Genomic DNA, 27,404 nt, shown 5'->3' on the forward strand with positions numbered 1-27,404 from the left:
CTCGGCAAGTACCAGTACTCGTACTCGCAAAACTGGTATCTGTGCATCCCTTTATTTATATTTATAAAAACAAAGTCGTACATTAAAACAGAGATTTACAAATCTCAGGAGCTCTTTACGAATGACAGCTGACTCCTAACTTTTGAATTTTTCTCTAGTCTAGTCTTGGAGCTCAAAAGTATTGGTTCATGTACTCGTACTTGTACCGAGTACTGTACTTGGTATCTGTGCAACCCTATAAAAAAACCTTCCTTCTCCCTCTGTCTATCTAAAGCTGGCCATACACCTATAGATTATCTGCAGATTTTCTATGGTCAGATGGAAAAAGGGCAACAGATTCCTCCATCTATGCTAAACTGAGTGGATGGAGGAGTCTACCACTGGGCCAAGCTTCAGTATCTTGCTAGTCAGCCCTGAACAATCTGATTGGATGCAGACATTGTTCAGGTATTTTGAGAGCTAAGGCAAATATGAAATCTTTGATTGATGATGTTAGTGACATTTCAAATTACAAGCTGTATCTGGTGTTATGGAACAGTGCACATTTCACCGACAACGTCAGTGCAACCGAATTCTGACTTCACATATTTTGGAAGTGTATTTTGTAACTTTTACATTTAGCATGGCTTCAATACAGCAGCAGCAGCAAGTCTGATTACATTCAACAAGAAAAAGTTCCGCAAATTGTCTTTACGAATGTTATTGTTTTTATTTACAGAAGCATTTCTATTTTATTTTTTTTATTATTATTTTTTTTTGGTATCAATGTGGTGGTTGGGCTGCACACAGCAGTGGCCATGCAAGTCTGCAATTCCTCTCTTTTGCCTGCATAAATCTTCTCTTCCCAGGCAATCAGCAACTAGTTGCATTTTTTTATGTAAATGTATTCCCTTCCCCAAATACGGACCAATCCAAGTAAATTAAAAAAAAGACAGCCTAAAAGGAAATGTAGAGGTGCTCCTCCCAGGCACTCAGCAGCCAGTTTTTTAATGATATTTATTTATTTCATTATAGTCAGGGCAATGGAGACGTAGTTGCAGCAGGAAAACCTATTGCCATAGGCTGCCTTCCCTTCCACAATGCAACCCGCGGACAACCCAATATTGTTTCATTTTAAAAAGAATATTGTTTTAAAATGAAGAGATTTTGAAATAAATAGACATAATCTCATCTACTATTCTTTCCATATGAGAGGCTAATATAAAATCAAAGGTCTGATATCTTCACACAGTTTATGCTGTCCACACCCTTACTGTAACATGAAAGGCAGCTCAAAGTACATAAAGAAGACTAAGAGAAACATCTATTGTATCTTTTTTTCTGGTTCATGTAGTAACATGCTGAATAGTAGCAGTGACCATACATAGAAATGAAATGACCATTTTATACACAGGTATTGTTTTCTGACACTCTTATTCAATTCCTATTTAACTCTTAAACTACCTGTTTTGCTAAAATAACAACAGGCATGGGTATTACAGTATGTTCATATTAAGTTCAGTTCAAGCTAAGAGGCACAGCAAATTTAAATCTATGGTGAAGCTGTACAGCACTGCCCCTTTAACTTTCCTAGGGTTGACAACTGGAGATAAAATCTGAATAATCAACTGTACACATCATTTAAATCATGAGATGCAGCAACACTTACGATATTCTTGAATATTTGATTTTCTGCACTGTAATGCTGTAATGATTGAGAATAAATATGCAATCACTTCATCATCAGTCCCTTGTTCTGTGTAGTGGCAGCTCCATTTGTACTCAGCTGGTGAATACAGTGATGTGTCTAGAATTCGATGGCAATGAACAGGTTGCTTAGGCATCCCAATTACCACCCATATATGATATTATTTAATATGAAGGTAATTCATAAATATAATGGAGAGAAGTTTTTTTGAAAAAAAAAAAAAAAGATGGTCCCATATTTGTTCTACCAATGGTGGGGCTTGCAGAAGTGCAAAGCTACATTCCCTAAAGAAAGGAAAAAGCCATCTCTTGTTCATTCTGGATGGGCACATTGCTTCTCAACACTAAGGACTTGTTTACATGTCTGTTGAGCTGAGTTTGTCTGCACACCACTGCACATGTATATGGGGGAGGCACATAGAAAACAAGAAAACATATGTTTTTTATGGGACCTGCATGGGACTATGCATGTGCAGTGGTGTGCAGAAAAGCACAGCTCAACAGACATGGTATGAAACAAGCCTTTTTGATAAGAATAGGGTTTGATTTTTTTAAATTACCTCTTAGGTGTAATCAGCTGGTTGGGGAAGGGCTTTATTTTAAAATCATGCTGTCCTAGGCATACCTAAATAAAAATGCCGTTTCTACAAGCCCGATTCCTTGGCTCATGTGATTTGCAACTGCACAGGCCACCAAGCAAATTAAAGCAAAGATGGCTTTATACATCAAGAAATCAAAATAATTCGGATGAATTTGCCTTTCAGCATCCCCTACAAACTTCAGAATATTGCCACAAATGTGCACAGGTAGACAGAAGAGAGAAACCAAAAATCACAGTACAGTATACACATTTGGAAACTTTCTTGATGCTTCTGCCCTATTACGCTGCTGGCCTAGGCAAATACAATGGTAAATACAGTAACGGAGTTGGTAAAAAGATAATACTGATATCTTAGTATTAATAAGATAATAAAGATAACACATATTTTTCTATGTCCTAATAAACAGCCTTATCTAATACGTAAAAAAGCGTTTAGAAATGTTTTTAGTATAGTAGAAAGTCCACATATAAATTCTATATGTTTTTATATTTGAAGAATATGTAAATACAATAACATGCTGACTTTTATTGGTGCTAAAAATCCCCTCCCCCCAATACAAAGCATGTTTTACAGCATGTCTTATTCAAATCCCACCTGTGGGGCAAGATACATTAGAGCAGCCTTTCTCAACTAAAATTCTGTTGAACCCTAGAGTTCCTCCAGAGATTTCTAGTAATTCCTGCAATGAGCAGTCTCTTTTTCTTGGATAAGTAGCTATGTACACCAATCATCTTTTTGGCTATATGTACAGGGGATATTCTTTCCACTGAGCACCATTATAAGGGGCATTTCTCCCAGTAACCACTAATGTAAAGAAACATCTTTCCTCTGACCACAAGGTAAAGAGGTCATTCTTCTAATGACCACCAATTTAAGAGGGTCCTCTCCCACTGCTCTCCAATCTAAAGGGGCATTCTCCACTGACCACTAAAATAAGGGAGCATTTCAATGACCGCCAATGTAAGGGGGCACTACAATGACCACTAGGGTAAGATGGCACTTTTCCACAAAATTGGCTACTTCTGCACTGACAATTTAAAGGCCAATTCTCCACTTCTTTTCTGGCCAGTATTATTATCATTTGCTGCATTTCATGTAATGACTGAAAATAATATTGTTGTACAGAACACAGCCCTAGGTATCGATCACACTTAGTATGCCACAGTCTTTATTTTGTTTATTCTTATATGTCAAGTTACTCTTTTAGCTAACGTACTGTGACCCGTAGACAGAGTAATTATGAGCAGGTGTTCCTTGAGCCATGAACCAAAAATGTCAACCACTTCACTGAATTAACTAGTTTTGAGGTGTAGATGGAAAGGGCACCTTACTTCCAAACAATACTCAGCACACTCACCAGCTAGCTGTAACAACTCTGCTATGCAAGCCTAGGATCACAACTGCGGAGAGGGAATCTCACGGTCTGGTCAGCAAATGGTCCCTTATAAAACTCTCTCAGCACTTTAGAGAAGTGTTCAAGACCTTTACATCATATCTGACCGTGGATTTGAATTTAGGTAGTTGCTATGAGCTGGAATTGACGGAGTTAACGTGTGAGAGTGACACCCGGTGGTGAGCTCTGGTACTACTCTTACACTGGCTTAATGATTAGCACACATAAGGATTTAGTGAGCAGATATATAATGAATTAGGAGATGAGGATGTTCGTTTAGGCTATCACATACATGTCCAGTATAACATCAATAGTTGGCAGACTAGGTATAACAGCATATAGGCACACACTAAGATGGTTATATGAGATTTGAGTAATTCAAGCTATGCAGTTTCCAATGATCTTAGTAAATGGCAGTCTTGCCCAGATACTTTCGGTTTAGGAGCCTCTAGGTGAAGTCCCTCCTATGGTCTCCTGTGGCTGAGTGTAAGTTGGCTCCTAGGTGTCACTGCTGAAGGTTTGGGTGGAGGTTGCTGAGAGGTGCTCCGTTGCTGTGGGGTTCACCCACGGTGGGGTGCTGAGGCAATGATGCTCTCGGTCCGCCTGTACGGTCTGCGGTTGCAGAGCGTGAATCTTCGGCGTTCAGTGTTGCAAACAGTAGGACGCCGAAGATTTGTTTGGCCGCATCTTAAAAAGCATGTTGCGCCTGGGCCAGGAGGAGCCGATGCCCGAGGTGCGCGTGCGCCGACTGGAGAGAGCCTGGCCCGCTGTGCGCATGCGCGGTCGCGGATCGCGATCCCGGGACAGAACCCGGTAAGTTTCTTACACTAGCTAGAAAAAAAGAACACTGTGTAAAGATTTGTGTTAAAAACAGGTTTTAGGTGCACACATTTGCCAATGTATGTGAAAGTCACACTGACTCGTCAAGGCCCCTCTATGTATTGTGGTCCTTAGCTCTAATTTATTACAGCCTTTATCTTGGAACATATATAGCAATAAATAAATTGAGAGTAGCCATGTCTGGAGGCAGCCCATTCCTTGAGACCTTAAAATTATTGTCTTTGCCTGGGGACTGACTTTCGCAATCTTCCTTTGCTGTCTGGGAACAGTTGGATATAATGAACATCTACAAAATAGATGCTTTGGGTGTAGAGTAATTCCAGACTTTAAGAGACTTTTATAAGCTGCCCTGAAGTGTTCAGACATACACAAGTCAAACACTTTAGACTCCTACCTTAGACCCTGGGTTCTTTTTTACCTTACCTTTTTTTTTTTAAACAGAAGCATCTAGAAGATCTTCACTCTAAAGGCCTTATCTCCTTACTGTACTCCGTGCTTTTATCAAAAATGTACCCCAAGTTACCTACATGTACAGAAAGCTGGTCTGCGGACCTGGCGATCTCTCCAAAAGAGGATGAGTGGGGCCAAATTTAGGATGCTAAGAAGTAATGCTCGAATGCGGCGGCTCTGGAAACCAATTTCAAAGTTCTGTCTTGATGGCATCTGGTCCCTAGTAGGATCACTGAGCAACACACTGCTGAATAGACACTCACCACAGGTTTTGAACTCCCAATGCACCTTGCTCTTGCGGGTCATAGCAGCTGCTAAACAGACAATTGCGAGAACCTGGTGGACCCTTTGCCTTAATTTGGTCAACGCTAAAGATAGTTTACTCGGGCCAGAATTCATAAGAAAATTGAGGCAACCATCCTAAATAGAGTTTCTAAACACACCAGAGTGTGGCAACCATGCATAAATACTTTCCGTCTGCCTTTGATGATGCCTTGTTGGTACGGTGAGCTGGCTTAGGTCTATTTTGCTAGGTTAGTGTTGCACCCTGCCCATCGGTTGAGGACTGTGTTTACCTGATGACACACCTGGGGTTCCCCTTTCCCCTCTCTCCCCTCCTCTCTCCACCTCATAGATACAGCACCTTTTTATAAGTTTTCCTGTTTCTCATTACAATCAGTTGTAAAAAGCCTGTTGTTTATAGAACTCAATAGTTCTGCCACATTCACACACAACTGAATGAGGCAGAACAATGACATCCCAAATCAGATAGCACCTTTCTGAGGTTTAAGTTACTGACAACGTGCCTTACTCCTCATAGTATTAAATATTTATTTGTACATTAAAACAAAAAACAAAAAAATATATCATGGTTCAACTGTAGATTGATTCTAAGTTTAGCAAGCATGTAAAGCTGCTCTTGCTACATCATGTTTGCTTATGCTTGGCCCCAACTGACCAGAGGGTTACTTGTACACTGTTCATTTACGAGAACAATGGGTCATATGGAGTAAGAAGGACTGGAGCAAAAGTGGAACTAATGATTTGTCATGGTAACAAATAAAGTTTCATTTTTTTCAAACTAGAATGTGAAAGACCAGTTTTTGCTCTGGCATTCATAAGTATGCCTCAGAGAACCAGTTCTTTAATTAATTCCCGTTAGAGATCTGTACACAATACAGATGTGACCTTGGAATGGCTATAGCCCTGATTCCCCAGTTATTCTGTCACTGGCTAAAGTAAACATGTTGCAAACTTGCCCAATTTCATTTGATCTAATAATGAAAAAAAGGTACTCACTCACTGAAAACCAAAATGATCAACAGATCCAGAGAATTTTGCAGCTGAAGAGATGCAAAGCTCATCTTTTACAGTAAAAGTGGATCCCCTCCCACATCCCTATCCTCTATATTTGCTCATTAGGCCACCCATTAGACTAAAGGACAAATGGCTCCTCATTTGTCCTTTAGTCTAATGGGTGGCCTAATAAAGTGGGTGGAGAAGGACTGGACTCAGATTTTACAGGAAAAACAAAGATTTGCATACAACTGCTTCTGCATCTTTGGATCTTCTTATAATATTGACATACGGTTTTCATTCAAACCAACTTTTTTTGTACATTTTTTATCTTATGATTAATTTGAATTGCTCAATTCTGTCACAGGTTTAGGCCTCATTCACATAGACATGCACAGCCATACAGTAAGCACGACAATGCAGAAACCTGCACCCAGGATTGACAGCTGTTGTGTGTAGCCACATGCAACTTCCTGTTACATAGTTACATAGTATTTGGGGTTGAATAAAGACATAAGTCCATCAAGTCCAACCCATATAGGTCCACGCATCATCTCATTCTTAGGAATACTAAGTATCCCTGAATATTACGGTCCCTCAAGAAATCGTCCAAAAGTTTCTTGAACAATTCTACACTCTTAGCTGAAATCTCTGCCGGTGGCAGTGAGTTCCAGACCCTCACCGCTCTTACTGTGAAGAACCCCCTTCGCCCCTTGTGCTGGAATTTTTTCTCCACCAACTTTAGGTGGTGGCCTTTTTAGTCTTTGTAATGGAGTTAATCTTAAAGAGTTTGAACTCAATGATAGGATGTGGCTGCACGTGGCAACAAACTGACCCAAACTTTGTGTCCAAGGGGATGCATCTGTAGCTGTATGTGTGTGCAAGTTTGTAGCTGCTTGCAGCGGCCTGTTCAGCTCTATCACAGGATGCGGCTGCATGCAGCTACACACACCAGTTATTCCTACCAGGTGCAGGTTTCTGAATGGACATGCCCGCTGTGCACGTCCATGTAAATGAGGCCACACGTTAAATACTGGTAAAGAAAAAAAAAATATTCCAGGCTTTATAATATGAACCCTTTCATTTTCTCATAATGCTTTTAGTTGCAAGCTAAATATTATACAGTATCATTTGTCTGCAGCCATTTTCTATTGTTCTAGCTGGCTACCTGTTGTATAAGCTATTCTATTCATTTTAATGCCCAGTGTGATAACGCTACTCTGTTTTTTTATATGCCATTTACAGAATCCCTGCCACATCTCTCAGAATGTGCCATTTGATGAATTGACCTCAGAATTGAAGATTCCGTTAGGATATTACAAGACAATTTACTGTTATGATTCAAGATGTAGGTCAATAAACAGATGTCTGGCATGATGGCCAAAGGAGTAATGAACTGAGACATGTTTCCAATGTAGGGTGAAAAGATCCATTTTAGCAAAGTGCATATCTTATTATTCTATGCATATAAAGCACCGCATTAAGGTCAATAAGTGAGTATCAATTGCATCCACGTATGTACACAGAAATAGACATCCTGCTGTTCTATTCTATTCTTCAAAGGCAGTAAAACTGAAATTTCAATCTGAGGATAGTCACTATAAACGACATTTCTGACTATGGAAAATTTATGGTTCTGCTTTCTGATGTTTTGTTTCAGAACTACATATAAATGAGCCACGGATGCAAACAGACTATCAATATAAATGCATGCTGTTTGTTCCTGTTAGAAGTTAGTGTTGGATATTATACAAAAGTAAAACTTCACAATGGTAAATATTGCTGGATATGCACCTTAAAATAGATAAGAGAGGTAATGAAGCAATAATATGGTGTGTAACATTAAAAGCAAATTCAAGATATACATAGTTAATTCAGGCCTGGTTCACACCTTTTTGCGTTTTTGAGCAGTTCGAAAAGCACTTTTAAATGCCCAACACAGGAAATCCCATGATTTTCAATGGCCCTGGTTCACACCTGAGCTGAAAATGCAAAACACCCAAAAAGGTACAGGGGCTTCTTTGGGCTTTTTTGCCCCATAGACGTCATTGGAAATGCCAAAAAACGCACAACAGAAGCATGTTGCACATTTTTGTGAGCGTTTTTGGGCATTTATACGTGTGTTCTTCCATTGGTCACAATATTTTATGAGCTGCCAAATAGAACGCTTGTTAAAACGTGCATACAAATGTGCACCATGCGCATAAATGCGTAAATAACAGTGCCGTTAACTCGCTGCCAAGGTGTGAACCAGGCCTCATACCTGTGAATTTTTATGCTACATGTTGATGCAGATTGACTGGTGTTTGTAAGGTATGTGACATTTTTACACAGTATCCTGAATATTTAAAAAAAATGCATAATATAGGTTACATAGAGGGAATGTAGAATATTTTTGTACATATTTTTTTCTTTATTATACCTATGACAAAAACAATACATATTTTTAATTTTTTTGTAGTTTGATGAAGATAATGTGTTGTATTTATTTTAAAATGTATCACATTACAATTGCAGGCTGTGCATTCAATACTGTGAATAGACCGAGTAGCCAGGGTAATGGGATCTCCTGCTGCTTATCACTATTCACTACACACTCATAGCTGAATGAGGCTATGCTAAATGTGAAATGTTTAGTGGCTTAATCATGCTACTAAAATATCCAGAAAAAATTACTAAGAACAGTGACTGATTGCTAAACAGTGGTAAAAAAATGGCTCCCTATTGTGTAAGCTACACAAATAGCATGTAATTGCATTTAACAGTTGCCAATTGCACAGCATGAGTTTAAAGAGGGACATACCCTCATCCTTGTCTGCTGGCTCTTATGGATCCATTTGAATTGTTAGTTATAGGGTTTCTAATTAGAAAGCCCAGAATGTCATTCAGCTCAAATTTTATGGAAGCACTTGTGTTAAGTGTTTATTTGTAAAATGTTATTTGGGTTATGAAAAATCTTAAAAAAGTAAGGCCCCCCCCATGCAAGAGTCCCCTCCTGATTGGAGCAGTACGAATCAGATGTCACTGTTCTGACATCCGTGTCTGTCCAGTTTTTTCCTCCATCTTGCAATGGAGGGAAAAACTGAAATGATCAGACCCCATGCTGGTCTATGGGAAATCCGAAGTAAACAGACATCTGCCCATTTGCATCTGATTATCTCCGATCTGTCACAATCAGGTCTGTCGAAATGGAACACCATTCCATTTGTTTTTCCGGATTGAGTCAGGGGTAACCTGGTGTAAACAGATGCCTGTCCGTTTAGACCTGGCTGCCCATAGGGTATCATTGGACATCTGATCGCGTCTGCCTAAAAGACTGACAGGTAGACTCGATTGGGCCACCTGTGTGAAAGGGGCCTTAGTTTATAAACTAACTGTAAACATTCAAAAAACAGCATTAACCAAAAATGTTTATATTTACTTATTAAATATAAACTGATAGAAGAATTACTTTTTAGCTAAAAGCAGCAAACCTTTTCTTAGGGAACCAATAAACCAGACACAGAAACTTAAAGTGCAGGTTTTAAAAAAAAGAAAAGGAGTTTATTGAAAATAACAATAAACATGAATGGCCAGAAACGATGGAAAAAGTTCAGGACGTCGTCAATGCCAAGCCAGAGGTCAGATGGTAAGACGGGTAGTCAACGGAACATAGTCAGGGAACACTGAGAGCAGGATGAAGGGAAACAAGAGCTGAAGACAGGAACCAGGATTAGCCAGCCAGAGCCAGTCAAACACAGAGAACAGGGGCAACTGCAGAGCACTTGGTAGATCAGAACACACACAAGGGCGGAGACTGAATGAACAAGCTGATAGTAAAATTGTGAACTGGTGTTTGAATCATGACTCTGAGACAGGAATTTGTCAGGAGTTTTGCCATGGTTGCAGAATGAAGATGTTGATGGGTTTGGCCATAAGAGGGCATCAAAAAGGAACAACAGTATCAGCAGTGGCACTCTAGGAACAATATATGGGGGGGGGGCATGTAAGAAACCACAGTCAAAACTGAGGGGGCACAAATCATTTTCACCACTAAATCATACCACTTAAAAAACTAAAGAGGTGTATTTAAATAAGATTACAAAATACAAGAGTATTGCAGTATGAAATGATACCTTTTTATTGTACTAATACTTAAAAGACAAGCTTTCAAGAGTTTTCCTTTCTTCCTCAGGTATCGCTTCAGGCCTGAGAAAGAGAGGAAAACTCTCAAAAGCTTGTCTTTATAGTTTAAAGCAATTTTAGCAAAAACCAAGGCTGTGTAAATAATCCCCTATGTTAAATATGTCACTAATGAAGAACAATGAACAGACCCTGAGTGTTTGTTGGTGTGTGTGTGTGTAACTATCTAACACTATGTACCATGTACCAATTTTACACAGCCAGCCAATTCCTACCTACTTCAAAATGAAAATTCGACTTTTTTTTTTTAACAAAACTTTATTTTCAAAATAGGATTGTCAAGGTGCATTTATAATAAATAAAATAATGAATATTATTAAATATTATTTATAAATCATCAGCTGAAAATAAATAGAAAAAAATAGAACATTACATTTAACAAAGAACTGAACTAAAAGTTTTATCATACAATAAGTGCAGCATCGAACAAAACTAGCTCATTCACACACGATTGAGTATTCAGAAACAATCAGGTCTATTCACTAAAAGGTGAATTGAGGGAGAATTGCAGGAGAATTTCCAAATCTAGAACAATATATACGATTTGGAAAGGTAGAATTTTTCTGGTTTGGCTATTTTGACCTAGATGCTTCAATTCTCCTACCAATTCTCATGTCAATTCTCCTACTAATTCACCTGCAATGTGGCTAGGAGAACTGGTAGGAGAATTGGTAGGAGAATTGGTAGGAGAATTGAATGATCTAGGTCAAAATAGCTGATCCAGAAAAATTCTACCTTTCCAAATTGTATATATTGGTCTAGACCAGTGGTTCTCAACCCGTGTAACCTCGGGACCCACATGTTTCCTTGGTCATTAAGGCGTGACCCAAAAATGATTTCATTTCTGAAACATTTAAATTTATTATATATATTTATACGTCCTCCTGCAATTCTCCGGCAATTCACCTACCAATTCTCCTGCAATTTACCTTTTAGTGAATAGACCTGAATGTTTTTTAGGGATCTTTTATGAATGAGAATGGCAACAAAACATTACATTATTTTAAACTGATAAAACTAAAGACGGCAAAGTTTCAGTTTCTGTAATCAGCATTAAAGGGATACTATAGGCACCAAAACAACTTTAGCTTAAAGTGACATTAAAGTCAAACTTTTTTTCTCTCCTTCCCAATCCTGCTGTGGGGACTTACCTTAAATGATGTCTCTTAATCCGAACATCTTCTTCTTTACTGTGCTTTTCAGCTGTCCCTCCAGCGCTAGTGCGGGTCTCCGATCCAGCACTGACTCCTCTGGCCTTCTCTTCTCTCATGCTCCATGGAGTCTGTGCGGGTGCACGCTGCTCCATATACTTACCTTGTGTCTCTCCTCGTCTCCTGGCTGAACGCAGGGTGTGGAGGTCAGTAATGTAATGCAGAGTATGGAGGTCAGTAATGTAACGCAGAGTACGGAGGTCAGTAATGTAATGCAGAGTACATAGGTCGGTAATGTAACGCAGAGTGCATAGGTCAGTAATGTAACGCAGAGGTCAGTAATGTAACGCAGAGTGCATAGGTCAGTAATGTAATACAAAGTGCAGTAATGTAACACGGAGTGCAAATGTCATCAATGTAATGCACAGTGCAGTAATTTAATGCAGAGTGCGGAGGTCAGCGATGTTACGCAGAGTGCAGTAATGTAACACAGAGTGCAGAGATCCTTAATGTAACACAGATAGAAAAGGGAATTATAGAGATGATGTGAAATTCATGTGCTCTGTCCTCATGCCCTCGTCTTCCTCTCTGGGTGGTGGCGGTGGGGGGAGGGGGGAACAGCAATGTTTCCTGCAAGTAAAGGCCCAAGCAGCCTTGTTGTGCGTCTCTCTGGCTCTGCAGGTCCCGCTCTGCTTAAATTCACACGCAGCCAATGGCGGTGCTGCACTCTCCCTCCCAGCCAATAGAAGCTGAGGTTGGCGGAGGAAGAGACAGGTGGCTGCCAACTGCTGAGGAGCCCGTATAGTGAAGCGAGCAGGCAGCACGGGCAGCTGAAAGTATTTTCTCTTTGGCAGAGCAGAGCTGACAAGGGAGTTCGCCGCTGCTGTAATGATGGTGGCGGCAGTGGCAGCCTTTTTAAAGGGGAATCAGCGGGGGGCACATGGGGGGGCAAGGAATAACCTAGAGGGGGCAATTAACCCCCCCCCCTTTCCCACCTGTAGTGACGCCTATGAGTATCAGAAACACTGCTCAAGCTATGCTGCAAGCAACTGGACAAGGAAGGGTAAGAAACCTTGATGCCTTTTTCCTGCTTACTCAACTCCAGCAGTGCAGGTTGCCCATCTGTTTACCATATACACACATGTACTGCCTGCCATTTAGTTTTGTGTGCTGCTCTGATGGCTTAATCATCTAATTAGTCTCTTGACCAAGAAGAAAGCCAATTTCTGAAGGCAAATTTTTAGTTTTTATACAATGTATATATCCTATCAAGTTTAAGTCTGGCTTCACACCTATGTGTGTAATGCAGGCATTTTAACATACGTAATCACAGTGCATGTCACATGAGGTGTTGCAGTACCATTCTTTTTAGCTCAATCTGAGTTTATTGAAGTTTAAAATGCAATACAAAAAGGTAAATAAGCTAATTTAAACCTTGACAAAAATAGACATAGTACAAAAGAAAATGACACATGGAAGGCAATAGCCTGTGGGCCAATAGGATATCATCAACAGGATAATCATCTATATTTGAGCGGTATCGTGTTATCTACATCAGTGGTATTGCACGGAGCACAATGCATAATAATACTGTATGTCAGTACAGGCCCAGGGCCATCTGTAGCGTCTCCTCCCAACACATCCCGACACGAGGCAGGAGGACAGGGTAGGAGATAAACCACTCAAGCGGATACATTATGTAGTTTAGGCAGTAACGCTCATCGGGTGGACAATCAGCTTAATTTACACAAAGTGGTGGGAGGGTTGGAGAGGGGGGCAAGGGTGGGAGTCCATAGGGGCAGGAGGAGGGGAGGAGGAGAGAAGCCCAATTGAGCGTAGTTGAGAGTAGTTGAGAGGGGGTCTAGTAGGGGGGCAGTAGCCTCCTACCCCCTGCCGGGTCATCTAGCAACATCGATGGGGAGGTACTTTAAGGAGAGAGGATTGCTGTGAATGCGTCTGAGTTCCTAAACATAAACCCCGCGGACCAAGTGCGGACATATTTGTCTCCCTCACCACGTGCCCCTGCCAAGAGGTCTTCTGGGTCAGCAATGTGGTCTTGCTCCACAACCCATTCCACAAGGGTGTGTATCACCGATGTACGCCAGTGACATGGGATAACAGTCCTGGCTTCTATAAGAAAGTGTCGCAGAAGACCCCTCTTTGCCTTCTTGAGTGATCCAGGGATCACGGACAATAACAGAATGTTGGGGTCATTTGCAATTGCTGTTCCTGTCACTCTGTGGTATATCCCCAATATTCCCCGCCAGAATCCTTGAAGCTGTGGCCAGCTCCACCAAATATGAGTCATGTTTCCTGGGGAGGCTCCGCACCTCCAACAAGAATCGGACACTGTGGGGTAATAACGATGGAGGACCGTAGGACATCGGTACCATCTAGTGAGTATCTTAAGGTTTTTCTTGTGGGCCTTGCTAGCAATGGACAGAGAGTGTGTGAGAGCGAATGACTTCTCCCACTCGTAGGTCGTAAAGGTGAGTTCCAGCTCACGCTCCCAAGCCGACGTATAGGCAGGTAGAGCGGGGGGAGGCCAGGAGGGATAGGAGGGAGTAGATAAGGGAAACTACGTGTGATGGGGGTGTTGAGGCCAGGAGGAGGGAGTCAAACTCTCCGGTCCACGGAGGGAGGAGACAAAGGAACAAAATTGTCCCTCTGGTAACCAATCCCTAAGGCCCAGGTCAGGGTGGGTCACCGCTGCAAGGGATTATATATATAAGTGATTCTGCGCTGGACCTAAAAAAGTGTATAAGTGCTAGTGTGCCAATTTATTTTGAGGGCTGCAGCAAAATCGACCGTAGGGTCAAAACAAATAACTTACAAATTATGCAGCGCCCCCAACATATAATGTGTTGAATATCGTAAACCCTAAAATTGATTAAATATAAATATAAGATAATTCTAATAAATAAATATAATAAATATAAGTGATTTATTTAGAATCACATATGGAAATGAGGATATAAAGCGATATATATGTCTAATTGGCTGCCTTCTGGTATTACACCAGGCAACAATTAAATTACTAATTGACTATTCAATATAAGTAGAGGATTTGGTAACTGCAAGGGATTGTGTCTGCAGAGCTGAGATTACCCTGCGATGGGATGTCTTGGTCCATTTACCAAACGAGGTTCCAGTCAAGGCCGGAGGAAAGGTCGGGTTCCCGAATAGGGGTGTCATCGGTCCAATGTAGGCCGACAGTGCGTGCTTGGAAACACAACTGCCCCATACCTTCAAGACGTGGGCTGTCAGCATGGGCATGGAGGAGCGCACCGTTCCGGATCCAGGGGGCACCCAGGGCAGAGCCCGTAAGTCACCCGCTGTGAGGGTCTCCTCCAGTCCGACCCATAGTTTCTCCTCGCCCTTGTGGAACCAGTCTACTATACGAGTCAGGACGGCGGAGGCATGGTAAAGAAAGATATCCGACGCGCTCCCCCCCCCGCGTTTCGGAAGGGCCAGTGATCGATAGCTAAGGCGCGGGCGTGAGGTGCCCCAAATAAACTTAGTGAAGGCCCACTGGACCTTTTTCAGGTAGGCAGATGGCAGGGCGATAGGTATTGTCAGGAAGATATATAGGAATCTAGGGACAATGTCCATTTTGAGTGCATTAATCCGCCCCAGGCAGGAGGAAATACGTCTGCAGTCATAGGCGGTTAGGTCTAGGGTGAGCTTGTCAAGCAGGGGGTGAAAATGAACAAAGAATAAGTCAGTTCGGTCAGTCGGGAGAGAGACACCTAGGTATTTCAGAGAGGCTGAGCAGATGCGGAAGGGGTAGTTGTCAGTCAGGAGGTTCAGGGCTGCGGTCCCCAAGGATACATTCAAGATCTCCGATTTAGTTAGGTTAACCTGAAAGTTACTCAGGGAGCCGAAAAGCTGGAACTCGCGCAGAATCATGGGCATGGCGATATGGGGATGAGTCACGTAAAGTAGTAGATCGTCTGCAAACAATGCCAAATTGTGGGGGCCCACCTGTAGGCCCTGGAAGGCAGAGTACTGCCGGGGGGCGACCGCCAGGTGCTCCATGGTGAGAACATATAAGAGAGGGGACAACGGGCAGCCCTGTCTGGTACCATTAGAGATCTTAAAGCTAGGGGAGAGCGAGCCGTTCACTCGGATCCTGGCCGATGGGCAGGAGTACAAAGCCATTATGTTCCGCAACATAGCGGGGTGTACCCCAAGTTGTAATAGGGAGCGTCGGAGGAAACACCAGTCCAGGCGATCAAACGCCTTGTCTGCGTCCACCGACAAGAGGCAAAGCGGAGTGCCAGACGTTTTAGCGAAGTGCATCAACAGCAGCGTTCGGATGGTGTTGCCTTGCGCCTCTCGGTCCTGAACAAACCCCACTTGATCTGTGTGGATCACTCCCGGGAGAAGCGGTGTGATTGTGTGATAGAGTTAAACACCCGTAGAAGGAAGAAAGTCAGCTTATCCCTAAATTAATTGAAAAATGTTACTGTGAAGCCATCAGGCCCCGGGCTCTTTCCGGTTGGGGTCGATTTGAGTGCCAAGTTTAGTTCCTCGATGGTGAAGGGGGACTCCAATGCCTCGGCATCCGAGTCCTCCATGGTCGGAAGTGCCATGCGCCGGACATATTCCGCAGCCTCCTCGTCACGGTCCGGGGGAGGAACCGCTGACTCCGATAAGTTGTAAAGGGCGCTATAGAAGTCTGCAAAGGTGCGTTGGATTTCCGAGGGTGAGTTGACAGAGGTACCTGACGCGGATTGGATTTGAGGGATATAGACAGAGGCGGGTCTGGGGTGTAGGGACCGGGCCAGGGCCCTCCCACATTTGTCACGGGTCCCATAAGCCCTTGAAGCCAGTCTATCCTGATCGCTGCGTATCGACAGGTCTAAGAGCCCCAAGAGATGTAGTCTGGCCTGGGATACCTGCATCAAAATTTCTGGGGAGAGCGAGTGTTTGTGTTGAGTCTCCAGAGTCGACAGAGTTTGGATGGCCTCACGGATACGTCGAGACCGTTCCCTTTTCAGCTTAGTGCCTTGTTGGATGAAAAGCCCACATAGCACCGCCTTCAATGCTTCCCATTGAAGAGGCAGGGGGGTAGTGTCCGACACATTTCTAAAAAATGTGTGAGCCCATCTAGAATGGCCGAAGCACATTGTGGGTCAGTGAGCAAGGAGTCATTCAATCGCCAGGTCCATTCCCTAGCCTGGGCCTGAAGAACCCGTAGTGTGAGCAGAACCGCTGCATGATCTGACCATATCATAGGGCCAATGTCACAGTCAGTGGTCCAGTCAAGCGCGTGGTGTGCCGTGAAAAAGTTATCCAATCTGCTGTAAGAGTGGTGCGGCATAGAATAGTGCGTATAGTTGCGGGACTGAGGGTGGAGCACCCTTCAAACATCAAGTAAGCGGAGGCGGGTCAAGCGTTTTTTAACTCTGCGCAGTTTGGGGAAGGATACGGCCGAGCGTCCGGTGGACGAGTCTAGGCCGGGTTCTAGAGCGAGATTAAAATCTCCACCCACCAACAGCGTACCCTCAGCGTAGTCCTCTAAAACCTGTAGATACTCAACAGAAGCAGCCGCTTGGCCTGTATTAGGGAGGTAAAAATTGGCAAGGGTGAAAACCCTACCCCAGAGCGACAGTTTCAGCAGGAGATATCAGTACCACTCTTTTTAAACAGGGCCCAAACTTTTAAACTAATGCACCTTTACTACACCTGCATTGTAGTGCTCCACACCACACAGCAAGAACAAACATACATTGTGGTAAGCTGCAATGGGGAAAAAAATATATTGTCCATACACTAAAAGATTTCTTCTTGGAATTTGTTTTATGTGAGGCTTTCTGCATTTATGAGACATCAAGAAGCCTACAGTGGGTGTGTTTTTGAATTGCTCTTCTATATCACAATCAGGGTTTCTCTGAAAACCATCTTACCAGCAGAACAAAATGGGGTGGACAGGAGCACTATAACAATGCCTAAAATCTAAAATTTTGCTTAGAGTGTACCTAATTATGTGTAAATATGTGTATACCTTAATAGGTAGGACCAACTACTGTCATTTTTTTATATTTGTAGCTTAAATTCCTCATGCAACTTAAAAACCCTGCCTTTCAGTACATTTCAGACAAATAGTCACATTTCCCATTCCAGTCATGAAGTGTGAAATATGTGTCAGACAGGAAATGTTTACTGAACAAGTTGTGTTCTGAGATGGTAGAATGTGTTTTGAGTCACTAGTGTTTTTGCTTGCGCATAAATGTATTACCCCATGTTTTATGTATATTGTATTGTAGCTGAGCTATTTTATTCTATAATTCTTTGTATTTACAATAAATGTGTATTTCTCACTTGATATCATTCACAAACCCTATATGCTGCAGTTTATTTTCGGGTGCTTTTCACTTTACTAAAAAAAAATCTGTAAAATTGGTGACCAAGGATCAGCTTGGGTTTGGTCCAGACCCAAGCTCATTCGAGCACGGAAGTTAGGTGTCAGTGCATGCCCATTTCATTGTATTCCCCGCACCGCAGCTATATGTAAACAAAAGGGTAGGGTGTTCCTGACCTTGACCCTACATGGACACATAGATGACCAGCGATGAGCTCGGGTTTGGTCTGAACCCAAGCTCATCCCTATTAGTGACACAAGTTTTATTAGTTTCCAAATTTGTATTAAAAAGGGTGCATGTGCATTGTCTATTTACAGGTCAGTTTACAGAACAAAATATTGTAACCAGTTATTACATTAACATAACATCAACTCAGCATAATAACAATGTGGCTGAGAACAGCTTAGGCAGAGGAAGGGGTAAAAACCTTTATGAAGACAAATATTTTGCTTTCAAGTGTATCTTTGGGCAAGAAAAAAGAAAGAAAAAACATTTAGCACATGTCTACCGTACCTGCAAATTTCCACATGAGAGCCCACACTCTATGGTGGGCTATGCAGGGTCTCAGGTGGGCTGGTCACACCCCTGCACACCTCCTCCTCCGCAGCTGCTGCTGGCTGTCACTGACTCAGCAGAGGCTGTGAGAAGGAACGTGCCCCTGCACAGATCACTGGCAGGTTGTCAGTGATCTGGATAGCGGTGCGTTCCTCCTCACAGCCACCAGTGAAAGCCAGCAGCCTGCTAAGCCATAGCAACCCAGGCGGTCCGCACGTCATCAGGGGGGACCCCTTCGTTCCTCATCCTGGCCGGGACCCCCTGTGCCCCGGGCCCCATAAAGGCCGCTTGAATCTCTATGGCAATAGTTCCGCCACTGGTTAACAGCATTTAGTAGCTTAAGTTGAAATTTAAACACACTTAAATGAGTGAGAAGACTGACTTGTCCTCAATGCATGACTCAGAATAAGGTTAAAATGAGAGACAGAGTGCCTAAATATAGTTTATCAGGCAATTGTAATAAATTAGAATATATAGATAGTGATCAGAGTATAGGTTATTTTGATTATTGACATGTGTTTCGAAGATAAAGAGTCCAGGCAAAAATGTGTCAATTATCACAATAACACTCCTAACTTCGGATCACTCTATATACTGTATGCTGGCCTTTTACAAAAGCAGTTACTAATGTAGTGTGTCAAGAACAAAAAAAGGTATATTTTATTAATATATGTTTTTCATTGTTTCTCTTTGTTACCCTGTAAATAAATATGCAGCCTCCAGAATCATTTTCAGAACTGTACAATGCCTAACGATTCCCAAAAGCTTGCTTCCTTAATAACGTAAGTTAGTCAAGAAGGGTATCACTTAAACTCCAATCTTTCCACATGAATCAATGGCTAAAATGCTAATAGACTCTACTACATTTACAATGTAAAAGTTTTCTGTAATCTGTTACATTACTAATGTTAAGGGGTTCATCATGGCACTATGCTTGTTTACATCTAGATTGTAGATAACATTTTAAAAATATGCTGAAATGCTTCTATTTGTTATAGAGCGAGAGAGAGAGAGAGAGAGAGAGAGAGAGAGAGAGAGAGAGAGAGAGAGAATGATCAATATAGACAGGAAGAATATGTGGGGTGGCTTTTAGTGTTGAATATGCAGACTTCAACAAAAACAGTTTCAGCAAACTTTCAGTGGTTGAATTGTCATAGTCATGACTATGCAGCAGTGGTAATTTTAACAAGTGGCATAATCTTAACATAACTGTAGTAAGCGTAATTGATTTCATATTGCAGAACATGTTTGTATGCTAGAAACATCCGTGTCACGGTCTAGGGACCAGGGCACATGAGCTCCTGTGTTTGCGGAGTTGGTAGGGGTCACAAAGAGGCGGGAACGCTTGTCTAAGTCAACAAGTACATTTCTCTTTGTACTCTCGTTTGACCTGCTTTTATCGCTATCCAGATGACTATTTTTTTTTATGTGCAAAAAATACTATAAATATTGTTTTCTATTTATTAGGGCTGGTAATGATTAAAATTTTCCTGTTCGATTAATCGAAATTTTTTTTAATCGATTAATTTCGATTAATTATAATGCACATACAGATCCAACTAGATTGGCCTATACACATACAGCACAGCAATGAAGTAATAAAATGAACTAGTATCACACTAATCCAGCACGTTATTGAGTGTTGCCCCACTCAATATGGCCGCCGCTTTAGTGGGGCAACTCAGAATAATAACGTGCTGGATTAGTGTGATCCTAGTTCATTTTATTACTTAATTAATTGCTGTGCTGTATGTGTATAGGTCAATGCCAGGGATCCCAACCTGAAATAAGCAATTTCAGGGAGGTGTCCCTCTGTTTCAGGGAGGTGCCCTCTCCCCCCCATCTGCGGAGGCGGGGTTAGGGGGGGCTGGGAGAGAGCACCTGCCTGAAATGATGGCAGATCGCACAGGAAGCAATAGCTTCTTTTCTATCTGCAGACTTTTTTTTTTCTAGTATTCTGCCAGTTGCAGTTATCAGAATAAAAAAAAGGGGGGGGCGTGGCCTGGACATGGCGCCGTGAAGACATGCTTTAGGGGAGCTCTGTGATCACTGAACTGGACATACGTTTTAGCCGACTCTATCCGCTCACTCTCTCCATGCCCAAGGAGCCGAAAGCATACGGTACTCACGGTGACCCCCGCAGTGCCTCAATCTACGACTTCTTTGCCCGCAGAACATCGATCCCGGATCCCCGACGGCCTCCAAGATGGCGCTCACGCGCTCCTCCGTGGCCGGTCTCCAGTCGAGTAAGAAGCTGGGACGCAACACCCTGCCCTCGATCGCTGACCCGGTAGCCTCCCGCGATCCCGATGGCCCCTCATCTCCGGCCTTGTTCCCGGACACGCCGCGGTCCCACATGTGACGGGCATTGACGTTCAAGACGGGAGCGGCCTGAGTAGCTTATTGCCGCATCTACCCACTAAACGAGATTTGGACAATATGGCGACCTCCATTGTCGCGGCTCTGACGAAGGAAATACACGACCTCACACACCGCATCACGGAGGTAGATACCCGGGTCACGTCAGTAGAACATGTCACGTCCGCACTATCTACCAGAATGGATGCCATGGAAGCAGACGCGAGACTGACGAACACCCGCCTGCTATCTATGCACTTGCTCCTTGACGACTCCGAAAATCGGAACCGCAGAAATAACCTGCGCCTGCGAGGTATTCCCGCAGGCTACGGCGGGCATTCATCTCAGGGATACAGTGGCTGCGATTCTTAATGCCCTCCTGGATAAACCCCATGACGTGGCCCTGGAGCTGGACCGGGTCCATAGGGTCAATGGTGCCCGACCTCCCACACTTTCTGCTCCTAGAGATGTTCTCTGCAGGGTTCATTTTTTCGCTGTCAAAGAAGAAATCATCAAACAGGCTTGGCGCCATGGACCCTCTGACTTTGATGGCACTACCATCAAAATAATGCCAGATCTCTCCCGCCATACATTATGCATGAGACGCACGGTCCGTCCCCTACTGGACCTTATCCGTTCTGCATCGGCAACATATCGCTGGGGACACCCGTTCCACATCATAGTACGACGCAATGATTCCTCCTTCCAGCTACACTCACCAGAACAACTCCCGGCTTTGTTTCATTTCCTGGATGTGGACCCTGTGGATGTCCCCAACTGGCTGGAATTCCCGGATGACTCCATGGAGCCGGTACCTTTCCCCTCGCGGGTTTCTCGAGGAGCAAGACACCAGCAGCGACCAACGATGCGGGAGCCGCCGGCATTGCTCCCGGTGGGCCGGGAACCTTGAACTGTCTGCTAGTATCCTTCGCTGCTGGAACTGAGGACCCCATACCTCCCCTCCCCTGCAGGCATTCACCTTAAGGGCCTTTAACATCTCACTATTGCACATTCCTATGTGACTAACCTTTTTGCTCCCCCTGCTATTTTAAGGCCCCCCCTCTAAGCTCTCCTCCTGCGGGGGATGGCGATGGCAGTGACAGGGAACGGTCCCTGAGTGCCTTCTGCTCCTCTTCGGAGGTTCTGTTTATGGTTGCTTTATGTTTGATTTACCGTTGCCTGATATTGTTACAGTTCACACAATACGGTTACTCCTCCGTGTTTTTGCCCGGCTGTTGGAGATATGTTGGCGACTGGCGGCTCGTTTTGTCACGTGCTGGGAGCGTTGCCCCCCTCTCTTTTTTTGGGGGGGGGGCTCGGCTTGCACTCCACTTGCTTCTTCCTCTCCGGAGCGCCCTGCTTTCTTCGCCCCAAGGGGTAATGGAGGGGGGGCGGTCGCGGAGCGGGATGAGGGGAGTCGCCGGGTCAGTAAATGGCTTTTCCTTTGCTATTGACAGATCTTTGAGCCTCACGTTTACGTTTATATTGTTATGTTATGCATTTGTTCAATTTAATTTCATTTGTCCTATACAAGTGGTTGCACCTCCCCGAGGTTCCTCTCGCTTGCTTAGTCCACTCCACCTGCCCCCAATAGGTGGTACTCTCCCATCCTCGGATCGGAGAGTATAGTTTCGCTATTGCTTAGGCCGTGTGCCTGCCATAGTACCCCCCATCGCGGTCCAGGTACCTCTCACCTGACCTTGTTCCCCTTGCTTCATATTACTTACCTACATCTCTGTCCTGCCTCTTTTCCTGCCCTCACACCTGTGGTAGATTCCCCCCCTCTACCCCCTCCATCACCCCCTCTTCTTTCTCTCCCCTCCCCACTCTATTCTTACCCCTTGCCCCCTCTCCCCTCTGGGCCCCCTTCATCCTAGCCAACATGGGCCGACTGCGCATCACAACGTTCAATGTCAAAGGGTTGGGCGTCCCTGAGAAAAGATCCAGGCTTCTGGTGGATTTGAAGAGAGCGGGCACTCAAGTGGCCTTCCTTCAGGAGACGCATTTTAAATCGGTCAATACTCCTAAACTCAAGAATAGAGATTTCCCGACCGCATATCACTGTCCGTCCCCCATTGCCAAGTTCTGGAGGGGTGAGTATTCTCCTATCCAGATCGGTGGCCTGGACGTTCAGAGACCTTAAGTGCGACCCGAAGGGTAGGTTCCTGTTCGTTAAGGGTCTTGTGGGCGATACTCTGGTTACCATGGTTAACCTGTACCTCCCCAACTCAGATCAAGTCTCCTTTCTCCAGACCATATTGCCGCTCATACTTGAGTTTGAGGAGGGTTTACTGATTGTTGGAGGGGACTTTAACTTCGCGATTGATCCCCTCTTGGATGTGTCTAGAACAGCCTCCCACCTTTCCTATTCCCGCCTCAGGAAACTCAAGTCTGAATTACACCTCCTCCAACTGATGGATGTATGGCGCATGCTGCACCCTCAAGTTAAGGACTACACGTTCTATTCCTCGGCCCACAATACGTATTCTTGCTTAGACTACTTTTTCCTCTGGCACAGAGACCTACCTTTGGTTCTGGGTGCATCGATCGGTGATATCCTACTTTCAGACCACACACCGGTTCACATGATCTTAGACCTCCTCCCATTTATCCCCAGGTGCCCCTCGTGGCGCTTGAACGAATCTCTGTTGCAGGATCCGGGGATCCGATCCGAGCTAAAATCCACCATCCTCTCCTATTTCTCTGAAAATTGCTCTCCATCTTCCCCGCCTTCGGTGGTGTGGGAAGCCCACAAATGCGTTGTAAGGGGTGTCCTGATTAGACATGGGGCCAGACTGAAATGGGAGCGGACTGTTAGGGTAGCCCAGCTATTTGCCAGGCTACACACCCTGGAGAGCGCACACCAAAAATCCATGGCTATTTCTCACCTCAAGGAGTTGGTTTCCCTTCGAGCGGAACTCAACAGCCTTCTTCTCTCTAATGTCAAGCAAGGTCTTTTGAAGGGCCGTCGTATCATGTACGAGCTCTCCAATAAACCGGGTAGGACTTTGGCCTCGGCCTTACGAGGCCCCCGCCAAGCTACCTTTATACCCCATATTACCTTCAGCACGGGAACCAAATTGACTTCGTCGGCTGACTTGGCTAGGGAATTCCAGAGTTTCTACCGCTCGCTGTACAACTTGAGTTCAGGGGCGGGATCGTCTGTTACTTCCCCTGACAGCACCACTCTGAATCGGCGGCCGTCCGGGTGAACGGAGGCCGCTCGGACTTATTCTCCATCTCCAATGGTACAAGGCAGGGATGTCCCCTCTCTCCGCTCATCTTCATCCTCACCTTGGAGCCCTTCTTATGCCGGATCCGTGCTCTCCCCAACTTCCGGGGCCTGGTGAAACGCTCGGGTGAACATAGAGTTGCCGCCTTCTCAGACGACTTGATCTTTTTCATCTCTGACCCTTGCTCATCCCTCCCGATTCTTTTGCGGGAATTGGACCGTTATGCTCCTTCTCAAACTTTAAAATAAATTTATCTAAATCATCGGCCTTAAATATTTCCCTTCCTCGAGCAGACTTAGAGCTCTTGCGGTCATCCTTTCCGTTCACTTGGGCGACAGATGCCCTACCTAGGCACCAATATCGCGGCGGACCCAACAAGACTGTACGAGCTCAATTTTGCACCCCTACTTCAGAAGACCAAGCAAGACCTGTTGTCTTGGCACCTCCTATTGCTCTCTTGGTTTGGCCGCTGTAATGCCATCAAAATGACGACTCTACCAAGAATCCTCTACCTGTTTCAGGCCCTCCCAATCCGCATCCCACCGATTTTCTTTCGTCGAATGCGCCAGATGCTCACGGCTTTTCTATGGTCCCACGCGCCCCCAGAATCTGCTATAGCACGGTAACCCTCCCCAAAAACAGAGGTGGAATTGGCCTTCCGGACTTGGCCAAATACCACAAGGCGACCCATCTTGCCCGAGTATGGGATTGGTGCTGCCACCGGAAAACCAAGCAGTGGGTAGGCATGGAGGAGGAAGACACTAGTTCGGCCCTGGCTGGACTTCCCTGGCTATCTTCACCCATGCCGTCCTCTACTCGCTTGCACCCCACTATCGCACCCACACTCTTGATATCCAGAGCACTCTTTCGTTCCACTGACATCTCTCCCTTCCCCTCGCCGCTGATCCCGGTGCTGGGCGACCCAGACTTTCCTCCTGGTGCTGAGAACCCTCGCCTGCGTCGCCTTCGGGAGGCCAATAAGTTTAGGCTGTGCGACCTACATCTCGCCGGCCGGTGGCTATCAGTGGGAGAACTTAGAGGCTTGACAGACCCCCCTCTTGATCTATGGGGTGCTACTCAATTGCGACACTTCCTACTCTCTATACCCCGACACCAGCAGATAACCAGGTTGATGACCCCCTTCGAACAGGTTTGTAAGGATGAGATGCCCACCCGTCATGCCATATCCCTTCTGTACTCCTCACTGATCTCCCCTCCCCCAGACTCATACCCGGAATTTGTGGCCAAATGGGAGAGAGACTTGAACATCACCTTCACATCGGCCCAAAAAGACCGCGTACTACATTTGGCCCACCACACTTCTATGGCCTCCAAGACACAAGAACTGGGATACAAAATAGTTTCCCGGTGGTACAGAGTTCCCACAGTCCTTCATGCCATATACCCCCAGGTCCCATCCACATGCTGGAGATGCCAGAGTGCTCCGGGCACGATGCTACACATATTTTGGTCCTGCCCTCAGCTGACCTCGTTCTGGAGGGGGGTGATCGCCACCATGAAGGACCTGGTAATGGTGGACTTGGCGGACAACCCTGCTGCCTGCTTGCTACATCTGACCCATATGTCCACTGGGAAGTACAAGCGGTCCTTGTCTCGACATCTCCTGAATGCGGCCCGCTCCTGCATACCTCTGTTGTGGAAGCAGTCTTGCTGCCCAACCCTCAAGATGTGGTTCTCCAAGATTGATGAGACGTGTCTCATGGAAGACCTGACTTCTTCGATACGGAACACTGAGGAACTCTTCCGATCCACCTGGAGGCCCTGGACAGCGTTTCAGGGTTCAGATGCCTACCAACAAGTTATGACCTTAGTACCCCCCGGAACCCAAATGGGGATGCCGACCCTACACGTTTGACGCGCTACTCTGCTCCACCCGGCCTATCTGAACTCCCACCCCTGCTGCTCTTCTTCTAATCTACTTTTACTCCTATGCTCCCTCCTTTACCCTACCCCCTCCTGTTCCTATAGATACTGAGCACGGCAGGCCTCTTGTTCGCATGAAACCACATATGTGACACAACTGACACATACAAGAGACGGAGTGCTCTAGCCTTGAGCTTTGCTCTCTTGCTATACACCATACTAAGCTCACATTACACATGGCGCCTGCTTTTAAATGTCATATAGATTGCAGTAGATACACCAGATGTGCCCATGGTAGATATGTGTCGGACGTACTACTGGAACTGAGCAGCTCTGCTATGTGATGTCATGATAACTTCACTGTGACTGAAGTTCACCCTATACCTCTGATGTCTGCAGATAATGTTATCGCGCTCCTGGGGCTATGCCTCTATGTGCCATTGTACCCTGTTTTTCAATCACCAGAAGAGGACCTGATAGAAAAAAAATCAGGTCCCCCTCTGCTGATTGACAGCAGCAGTGGGTGGGTGCATTAGCTAGTTTGCTATTGGCTATTGCAAAGTGCAATAGCCAATAGGAATCTAGCTATGCAATCGTATGCCTTTTTTTTCTTTTCTGACTGACGGTCAGGCCGCGGCTCCCGATGTCAGAAAAGAAAAAAAACGATCGCAGGGAAAGGTTTAATCTGCTCGATTGAGCAGATTAAACCTTTCCGGTAAAAAGAGAGAGCAGATTAAACCAGAAAAGAGTTAGGCTGTGTACTCACTGTGTACTCCATCGGGTAACGAAGGAAAGGGGGAGGAGTCCAGTGACGTCACGGACATCGACGTCACCGGACTTCACCCCCCTTCCCTTCGTTAGCCGACAGAGCCACTTGTGGAAGGGGGGAGGAGTCCGGTGACGTCACGGACATTGACGGAAGACCCGGGAAGCCGGCGGAGAGGTGAGTATGACTTTGATCGATCAAAAAAATTAACGATTAATCGAAGGATTAATCGTTAATTTCCGCAGCCCTACTATTTATACAATTAAACTGATTTTCTGCATAACATACATTTATAATGCAGTGAATATCACATTAACCAAACATTCACTACAGGTGGATCAACCACTGCAGTTTTTTAAAAGCACTAGAGCCACCTGTAGTGAATATTTGGTGAATATCACATTCACTGCTTTATAAATATGCCCCATATTACAAATACCTAGAGTTCAATCTGAACGTCAAAAAAACAGCAAACTAATGGGTTCATTTGCTGGCATAGCTACCATTTACTCCCTATAAAAGTCATCTTCCCCAGCTCCTTTTGTCAGTTTGTGTAGAAACTTGGAGTAGATAGGGATTGCTGACACAGAATTTTCAGGAGAGATAGTTACTGCTATACAATGCTATATAGTGTCACATG

This window comes from Nanorana parkeri, unplaced genomic scaffold, assembly GCF_000935625.1.
Source record: "Nanorana parkeri isolate BGI_ZX_2015 unplaced genomic scaffold, ASM93562v1 scaffold139, whole genome shotgun sequence".
Classification (NCBI taxonomy): Eukaryota; Metazoa; Chordata; class Amphibia; order Anura; family Dicroglossidae; genus Nanorana; species Nanorana parkeri.